We start from the raw sequence: 10394 nt of genomic DNA on the forward strand, positions 1-10394 counted from the left end.
CTCTCTCAACCATCAATTAAACCTAATGGCCAACATCACCACCTTCCCCTCCAGACCTCCGTCTTTAACTAGCTCAGATCAAGACAAACAGCACGTTATTTATTTATATAATCATTTACTTATTTACAATCCACTCAAAAGAAAAAAAGCTTAATTTTAATGTTTCACCCAATTTAGTATTGCATTTATATATTTTTATTAATATACTAATGGATCCGTATATAAAGTAGTTAGTATTAAATCAGTATAAAATTAGTATTAATTTCTGTGTTTTTATAATGAGGGGATAATAAGTTTAATGTATTGGTTGACTGATCAAATAATTCATTTTTATTATCACGTGTAATGAAGAAATAAACAAATGAGAACTATATGAGAGAAATAAATAAATTAGTGAAAAGTATGCTTAATAAATGGATATTAAATATTAAAATAAATATTAAAATGCTAAAAACATGTAAATAGATAAGTGTAAAAAAATATTCCAGAATTTTACTGTTATATTTGCATAAATTTACAGTAAAATTCCAGCACTATGTACAGGACGAGAACAGAGAGCAAAAAAATAAAGAATGAACGAATGAATGATTTTTTATTGTAAAGTTTCACCCAATTTAATACTGCATAATCTTACAAATCTGCCACAATTCTACAGAAAATAAAGTAGATTTGCCTTACTGAATCATTTATTTGCATGCATTTTATTTTTTCTACACTTGGTCCTCCATACAGAGAGCATTTTTGCAGCCGATCTCTCTCTCTTTCTCTCTCTGTGTGTGTTTACTACAGCAGCAGATAGTCTGTGAGATGAGCGCGTGAAGGGAGCAGATGTGAATCTTTAATGGCTTTACAAAACACCCTCGACAGCGAGCAGATCTGGGATTGCAGCGCCTGCCTCGCTGTAAAAGAGTGATGCAACGCAATTCCTGCTCACACGAGCCAGATGAGAGCGGCTCACGAGTAAACAGAGATAGATCATCACGAACCACAACACAGACAGAGACGATATGCTACGGCCATGAGATGAGATGGGCTTGAAAGATATTTATGAAACACAGGCAGGAAGTCTTTACCGGTTCGCAAGGAAAAAGTACGGACTAGCACATCAAACTTTAGAAATAAATCCAGGATCTCTCTTCGTATTAGACACTGCAGATCTTTTTTTTTTTTTCTTGTATTTTCCAGTAAAAATATCTGAACATCCTTAAAACCAGACACATTTACTGGAGAAGAAAAAAATAGCAGAAGATATTCAGGCTTATTTTCTGGGGAAATATATGCTTATATGTGTGCATTTTTGACAGAATTTACTAGTGTGAATTTACTAGCACTAGTGGTGGGAGTACTAGAGTACAGGTGGGAGTACTAGTATGAGTATTAGACTACTAGTGTGAGAATTAACATGAATTGTGTGAGTACTAGAATACTAATGTGAGTACTAGTGTACTGGTGGAGTACTAGCAGCACCTATTTAACTAGGTAAAATAAATATGGAAATATATTTAAATGATAAATACAAATAAATGAGTGCAATAAAATGACAGAAAGTTAAAAAAAAAAAAAAGATACCACTGTGAGTACTAGTGGGAGTACTAGAGTACTAGCATAATCATGTGAGTACTAGAGTGCTAGTACTAGTAATACTAGTGAACTAGTGGGATACCAAGTGCATTTGTGTGAGAACTAGAGTACTAGTGTGAATTCTAGTGTACTTCTGTGAGTACAAGAGTACTCGTGTGAATACTGGTATGTGTGTACTAGTGTGAGTACTAGAATACTAATGTGAGTACTAGTGTACTAGTGGAGTACTAGCAGCACCTATTTAACTAGGTAAAATAAATATGGAAATATATTTAAATGATAAATACAAATAAATAAGTGCAATAAAAGGATAGAAATTTAAAAAATAAAAAAGATTAAAAATGCCATACTAAGCCTGTGATTTTTTTGGGGGGGGCGTTAAAGTACTTTTCTTATCCCAGTGTTTGTAAGAACCTGTTTAAAAACAATTATTTTTCTATTGCATTTGTTGCAGACATTACAAACAGAAAACAAAAAGTCTATATTTGTATTATTATGTTTATTATTATGTACTGTATGCATGCATGTATTTATTTCCAGTGAGGAATTGAAGCCACTTACTGTCAGCAATGCTGTTAAATGCAACCTACTCTCATTGTGACTCTTTGTTGATCGGCATAAAGTGTCATAACTGTGACGTGTGAATGTCAGAATCAAGTGTCAGCTGTGAATTCACTCAAACAGCACTGATCAACGAATCACTGTCAGAATTTGTTTATACAGTTAGCAGAAGACACATAAGGAGAGTGTGGAGATTAAACACACTGTTAATACGAGAAAAAACATAAGTGGTGTGATAGGGTAAAACAGTCAGGAGGGGTTAGATAGGCTAGAGGCGGTTCCCATGACCGGAGGGGTCAGAAATCACCCGCACTAATGTGCAGCCCATCAGACAGCTTAATATTGAGTGTGTGCCTGACCAGTGTTAAATACAGCAGCCTGGAGTCAGATTAAAGAACAGACCACACCATTTAAGGGATTAAAGCAGAGCCTAAGAGCTCCAGATTTCAAACACATCTGGGTCAACTTCAAAGTGTCCCTTCTTTCTGTATTTCATACTTATGATAGACAGCGACACAACAGTGGAAAGTTCAACGGGATTATTGAACATGCTGCGTTGAGCTACAATGACCTCAGCTATCAGTACACCAATGCCTTTCTGCTGCTCTCTGGAGCTTCTCCAACTCTCACACAGTACAGAAAGCAGATTCTATATTATAAAATAATAGAATGCATGATATAACAATTTTAATAAAAAAATATATGATCTGAATATCAACTTGTCTAATAATTATGCACACACTGTAAATGTGCATCTGGATGTATGTGCAGTAATAATGCTCTCCATCATTTCATCTCTACACTAAAACGTCAACCCCTAAAAAAAAAAAAAAATCACAAAAATAGTTTTTAATAAAATATGATATTGCCTGCTTTTAATAGTTTTGTGAATAAGGCATGAATTAAGACCGAAAGCATGCTTGTAATAGAAAGTATGATATAATCTAAATTGTGAATCGAATGCATGTGAAAAATCTCAATATGGAAAAAAACGCTACTGTAAATACAGTAGCCATCCCACCCGTTTAAGAGAATAAAACTGTCAATTTCTGTGAAATTTGAGAAAAATACATTGAAATGAGAATGCTGTAGAAACAATGTTCACTCAGCAATAGTAAATAAAATTTTTTTTATGATTTTATATCGCTGAGCTGAGGCAGATGACTCCAAACAGGATTTAACACACACACACACACACACACACACTCAACTGATGTTCACAATAACACTAAATAACAATACAAAAAAAAAACGTGTTATATGAGAATAACATATTTTTAATATTTCCCTGACAGGAAACAAAATCTAAGCTCAAGTAAAAGCGTGTTTTCAGAAAGAAGACCCACGACGAGTGAAATGACCGCCATGCTATGTGCTTGAATGAGAACGACTCCTTTACCAACAATTGATCGCTTACAATTATATACTGATTATACAACTATTACTTGCCGTTCACCTTTACCAATGACACGAGTCCCATTAGCAGCCAAACTGCTAAACTAATGAGAGGTACAATATGTTTTGGCACTGCCGTTTGTTATGGGAATTATTACACACTCCACTCAGAAAGTCAAGAATTAAAGGCTGGTGAGAAAACACTACTCACAGCTGAAGACACTGCCACACTCGCTGGAGCACTAGTGTATGATTGTGGGTACTAGTGTTCTAGTGCACTCATGTGAGTACTGGATTACTAGTGTGAGTTCTAGAGTACTAGAGTGAGTACCAGTGTACTAGTGTAAGTACTAGAGTTCTAGTGTACTTGTGTAAGTACTAGAGTTCTAGTGTACTTGTCTAAGTACTAGAGTACCAGTGTACTAGTGTGGGTACTAGAGTACTTGTGCGAGTACTAGAATACTAATGTACCCATAAGATTACTAGAGTACTAGTGTGAGTACTATAGTGTGAGTTATAGGCTGTGTTCGAAATGGCACACTAGCTTACTGTAACTTTGTTTCAAGAACCGCAATCCTTTGTAGAAGTCTGTGGCAGTTCATGCAGCAAGTAGATTCCAGTTTAAATATATTCTAAAAACTATCGTTTCATATCATCATGTGACCACGATAATATCAAGACAGTTTTGCTATCGCGATATCACGATATTGATAATACCGTAACATCCCTAACCACCAGGTTTAACACACGGATCCAGCGTTGGCATAAGGTTTTTTGGTGTTGAACTAGCCTGTGTGTCTCTGTGTGTTTGGGCTGTTTAGCAGCGTGATCTCGAGACCAGACCAATCAGGCTGGTGTTCACTGTGAAAAGTGCTGTTTGCGTCTGCGACAGTAATGAATACAGGCTCCATCAAGAAGCAAGATTGAGCAACACTCTCATTTAGATTGCTGTTTCTCCTACCAATGCATGTGCTAATTACATTCAAATTAGACCGGTGAGGAAGAGAAGGAGACAAGGACTAATAAAGTGTTTCATTCTTGCCACTATCATTCTCTCTCACTCTCTGTTTCGCTCTCTCATTTTCTTTCTGCCTGCTTACTTGACTCTTTAGGCTACTGTGAGCTCGACCCGGCTCTGTCAGGTAGCAATGTTTGCTGGGACAAGAGGAGGACCAGATGATAATGCAGAGAGAAACACAGTGATGTAATCTTTCCACTAACACTAGAGTGAAATATTGAAGGGTTATCAAGCCGAGCATAAATACGTAAATATGAGCCATGGGTTTAGTGTGTGTGTGTGCGCGTGTGTGTGTGTGTGTGTGAGAAAGTAAAATATAGATTGAAAGGAAGAGATGAAAAACAGCAGGAGGAGAAAGATAGGAAATAAAAAAAATAATAAAAGAGAATGAAAAGGCTGACGCAGAGGGGGAAATTCACCACCAATGAATTGCATCCAATGTTTATTTTCACCGTCTGCACTGTTTTAGCACTCCAATTATGCAAAACAATGCAAACACACCAAAAAAAATAAATAAATAAAATGCGGTGCTAAATGCAATTTACATGCAGTTTTACTGTAAAGCTGGTTCTGCATGCCAGAGGTCCTGGATCGCTTCTTTTCAGATACTACAGTGCATGCATAATTATTAGGCAAATTGATATTCTGATCATATTTTTTTCCAAGCACATTTTACCAATTCCAAACCTTCATAGACAATCATATATCACTTCTAAATGATTAAATACACAATTAATAGTACTTATTAAGATTGATGTGGTTTGGAATTGGTAAAATGTGCTTGGGAAAAAAATATGTGATCTGAATATCAACTTGTCTAATAATTATGCACACACTGTAAATGTGCATCTGGATGTATGTGCAGTAATAATGCTCTCCATCATTTCATCTCTACACTAAAACGCCAACCCCTAAAAAAAAAAAAATCACAAAAATAGTTTTTAATAAAAATATGATATTGCCTGCTTTTAATAGTTTTGTGAATAAGGCATGAATTAAGACCGAAAGCATGCTTGTAATAGAAAGTATGATATAATCTAAATTGTGAATCGAATGCATGTGAAAAATCTCAATATGGAAAAAAACGCTACTGTAAATACAGTAGCCATCCCACCCGTTTAAGAGAATAAAACTGTCAATTTCTGTGAAATTTGAGAAAAATACATTGAAATGAGAATGCTGTAGAAACAATGTTCACTCAGCAATAGTAAATAAAAATAGCTAGTAAATTTAGCAAATAATTACAAAGAAACGGTAAATATCACACTGAATTAAACATTTTGAAGAAGAAAAACTGAAAGTATGTTCTTGTAAAACATGCTCCAGTAATCTTTGTATTATTTACATCCACGAAAATCATTTTTACAGTGAAAATAAAGTTGTAGTCTCTGAGGAAGATGCTTTAGATTTCAAATGTATGATCAGAATATTTGTTTGATTATTAATAATGCATGTTTATTATGCATTGCTTTTTCACCAAACAAAACATTCATCATGCAAGAAAATACTATTTTATTTTTTTCTACTTGGAAATTTCATGTTTAATTCAACATGTTACTTGCCATGTCTTTGTAATTATTTGTGAAATGAACTAGCAATTTCTGAGTGAAAATTGTTTAAAAGAAAATCCATAATAATATTAATTATTATTATTATTATTATTATTATTATTATTAGCCATTTCTGAGTGAAAATTGTTTAAAAGAAAATCCATAATAATATTAATTATTATTATTATTATTATTATTATTATTATTAGCCATTTCTGAGTGAAAATTGTTTAAAAGAAAATCCATAATAATATTTATTATTATTATTATTATTATTATTAGCAATTTCTGAGTGAAAATTGTTTAAAAGATAATCCATTGAAAATTACTGAACATCTGAAAATATTATTATAATCAAATATCTTAATTTTACATACATTACATTACTTATAAATAAATTGTCAACATTTTGCATTAATTAAGTGTTATTTGCCATTTCTTTTATAATTGTAAATTTACTAGAAATTTCTGAAAAAAAAATAGAAATTTAGAAATAAAGAAAAAAAAAGAATAGAAATAGAAAAAAATATTTTTTTTTCAGTGCATTCAAAATGTGCGCACATCTAACTCATCTAATGACTTGCTGGCACAGCGCTAGATCAGTTAAACTGGATCGCGGAATAAGATGAGGATTTTCGCTGCAACATCCCATAACCATTTCTGTCGTGACATCAGCAGCAGTTCATCAGTGCTAGACAGTCGCCACGGCAACATCGCCATGGCTACATTATTCACTGCAAAATCACCATGGCTACGTTTCTAAGCATCCGAGTTTCTGCTCCCGCTCCCTCCCAACTGCTCGCACTTTTCTCTCCTTCTCTCTGTCTCTTTCTATATCTCTCTCACAGCTTTTACCCAGAATGCTGTGGCAGCAAAGAGAGACGGACAGTGATGATGTAACACACACACACACACACACACACACACACACGCCTGCGTTCTCTGAGCTGCTGACACATGGAAGGACTTTTAAAGCGAGGCCATTGTGCTGACAGAGACATCAGAAGTTAGAAAAGTAACTGCTGTACCAGAAGCTCCTAACATCAAGACAAAATCCTTGTGTGTGTGAACGCACTTGGCAATAAAGCTCTTTCTGATTCTGATTCTGAAAGAAAGCGAGGAATCAGCCAGAAAACCCGAGAAGTGCTCGTCTCCTGTGTTCACTCTTTAGCTCCTGCCGCTGGAGTCAGAGGTCCGCTCATCATTCGCTCTCTCCGTCTGGAAGTCTTCTTGTTTTCTCTCAGAGTTCGCAGCTCTTTCTTACACGAGCTCAAGGTCGATAGCTGCAGATTAACTGAGAAGCATCCTCACGTAACGGTGAGTTCGTGCAGAGCTCAGATCTTACTGTTGCTGTGATCAGAAACGACAGCGCAGTCGTGCCGGAGGAAATGATGCGAGGGAAACAGAGAGAAGCTTTGAGCCACGTCTGTCAGCAGCTGTATATACTGACCAGAGGTCGACAATATTTCATCGTTCTAGTTAATCGGTGTGTCATCAATAAAGCTTAATGTTAAAATTAATTATGATTAAAAACACAGTCTATCCATACAGTGGGGTCTAAAAATACATGGGAAATCTCAATAAAATTATTTTAATAAATAATAAAATGTTATATAATTTTATTGTAAAAATGTTACAATATATAACTTAATAATATGGAATTTCTATCAGAATTGCCCTTTTTTGAGACTGATGAGTGGAAAGCCACATTACTTTTTTCCCTTTTTTTTTACTTTTGTCTTTTACTTTATGTGTTTGTTTATTTATTTATTTATTTATTTATTATTTATGTTTTACACCAAGACATTGGTATTTATTTAAATTTTTTAATTACAAATAATATAAAATATTTTACATTTTCATAGTAACTGTAATAATTTAAATGGGATTATTTTCATTACATTTTAATATTTGCATATGTTTATATTTGCTTTTTTATAAAAAAATATATAAATTAATTATTAAAATTAAATAAAAAAAATTAAAAATATCAAAAAAAATTTAATATCAAAATGAACGTATGTACATTCTAGACCACTAATTAAATACGAGCACTGACCATGTGAACTCCTCACAGACAGTCAGATATATTTCCATGAAAGCATTCTCAAATAATGCGGGACAACATGATCATCAGTTTTTACGCAAATGTTTGATGTTTAAATGCATGAAACTGGCATTAATGCGTTTACTTACACAGCATACAAAAGCATGTTTACTTCTGCATCGAATAAACATCTCCACAAGCCCTCCGTGTCTCAAACGAGCAGCAGAAGTGAATGACAGACAGAAGCTAATTGATGAATTACATTGTGGCTAATTGAGATTGAGATGAAGTTTCTCTGACCTCAGAACGCATCCAGACACTTCGTTTTCTCTTTCTCAACCTTCACAGACGTCTGTTTCCACTCCTCTCTCTCTCTCTCCACCTCTCTCATTCATTTCGGGGCACGTCTGCATTACTTTGTAATTTTTCATTGGGAATTTGGAGAGAAGTGTGACATTTTAACGGGCTTGCTGGAGTCTCGTCTTCTTTTGAATACTAAACAGATTTTCCTCTCTTCGGTTATAGAAAGTCCTAAATGTCTCACTTAGAAAGACGTTCTGAGCTCCTATTGAGATACAAAGGACTTTTCTTTTATTCAATAACTCTGCGTATGTTTTTTTCCCACGAATGACTGCATATGGCAGCACAGTTTTACCGTGCAATAGCTATTAAATAAAGAAATAATTTCATATTTACTTTTTATTTTAATGATGTGTCATCTAATGTCACCAAAAGGCCTGTTTTCCATTTCATTTCAAACGGCGGATGCTTTAAACACTCTTCAGGTTTTGCAATAAATAGTTACAGAAATGCATCTGTCTGCCGAAGTGTTTCTGATCTAAATCTGACCGCTTGTAAATGCGGCGCGTTTTGTTTCAAAGCGAATCCTGGTTTTGCGCTTGTTTGCTGTAGAAAAACAAGCAAACTCGGCTAGGTCAATATTAATTACCAAAGTTGTTGAGCATACAGCAGCTGCTGTAAACAAATGCATTTTCATATCAAATAAGGTCGGCGTGATCCCTCGGCTCGTACACGGATTCTGACGCTTGTTTACTAACAAGTAAAGGATAAAGATGATCCACGGACGGCTGAGGTCCACAGCACAGGTGTTTGCTGCATAACCTGACCTTCATCCGTCAGAACGTACTGTGAAATCTCACTGGAATTGTACATTATACATTAAATATCCTCTGAACAGACACGTGTTAGCATGCAGTGTTAGGTCTTCATCTAAGCACAGAAGGACCGTTCCCATTTCAAAGAAGCAATCATCCACTTTCTCATTTAACAATGACGGCAATGCCTATTGGACCATAATTGAACCATTTATTATTTTCTCACTGTTTGGGTTCGGCGATGAGAAATAGATGAGGGAAGTCCACGAAGCCATCACGGCGGAGATTTTAATTGACTTCCGATTGTAAAAACATTGAGGATTTTAGAGGGAAAGTGCACGCAGAAATGAGCGCTGCCTTTGCGTGGAACACGAAAGAAGATATTTAGCGGAATGTTCACGCTGCTCTTTTTCATAGAGAGGAGCACTTTAAGTATCGCAGCAGTGGGGATTTATAAAGCCCTACGATAGATCGTGTGAGGAAGAGTGAACGTTACTGACCTTCGCCCAATGGAAGAGACCATTCTACTGAATAATGCCTTTTTGTGAAAGACAGAAAAAAAGTTGTGAAGTTGAGATGACAATTTTCATGTTTAGATCAACAGAAAGAAAAAAAAACTATAATAATCTTTTGGTTGGGTCCAGGATTATTATAGTTAAAAAAAAACATGTTTGTACTTGAAATAAAATAAACATTAATTGAAATTAAAATATAAATACATATTTTTAAAAAAAACTATATTTCAAGAAACAAGTTGTATCAATATTTCTCATTTTATTTTAGTTTAACTTGATGTACTAAAATAACTGAAACTAAAATTAAATCCATAAAAAAGTTACTTGAAATAAAATAAATATTAATTGAAATAAAATAAAGCAGTAATCCCCAAGAAGCCATGGTTTACAGTGATTTTATAACAGCTAAGGGGCGTTGTTAGGTGCGAAGCGGAGAAACCCCTTTAGCTGTTATAAATTCACTGTAAACCACGGCTTCACGGGGCTTATTGCTTTTATAAAACGGTTATTCCATATACGTAGCAAGGTTTCACAAAATAAAACAGAGCAAATAAAGTGTAATGATATTACTAAAAACAGTATTCTTCCACCAAACAATGTAGTTCCTCAGAA

The 10394-nt window shown here is 34.7% G+C and overlaps 1 protein-coding gene across 1 annotated transcript in view; it reads right to left on the reverse strand.

Annotated features, from left to right (window-relative positions):
• LOC107740360 (CD276 antigen-like) overlaps nt 1-10394 on the reverse strand; it is a 94893-nt gene that overhangs the window by 52116 nt on the left and 32383 nt on the right. The window lies entirely within an intron of this gene.

Source organism: Sinocyclocheilus rhinocerous, unplaced genomic scaffold (genome assembly GCF_001515625.1).
Source record: "Sinocyclocheilus rhinocerous isolate Xijiao unplaced genomic scaffold, SAMN03320098_v1.1 scaffold1006, whole genome shotgun sequence".
Lineage (NCBI taxonomy): Eukaryota > Metazoa > Chordata > Actinopteri > Cypriniformes > Cyprinidae > Sinocyclocheilus > Sinocyclocheilus rhinocerous.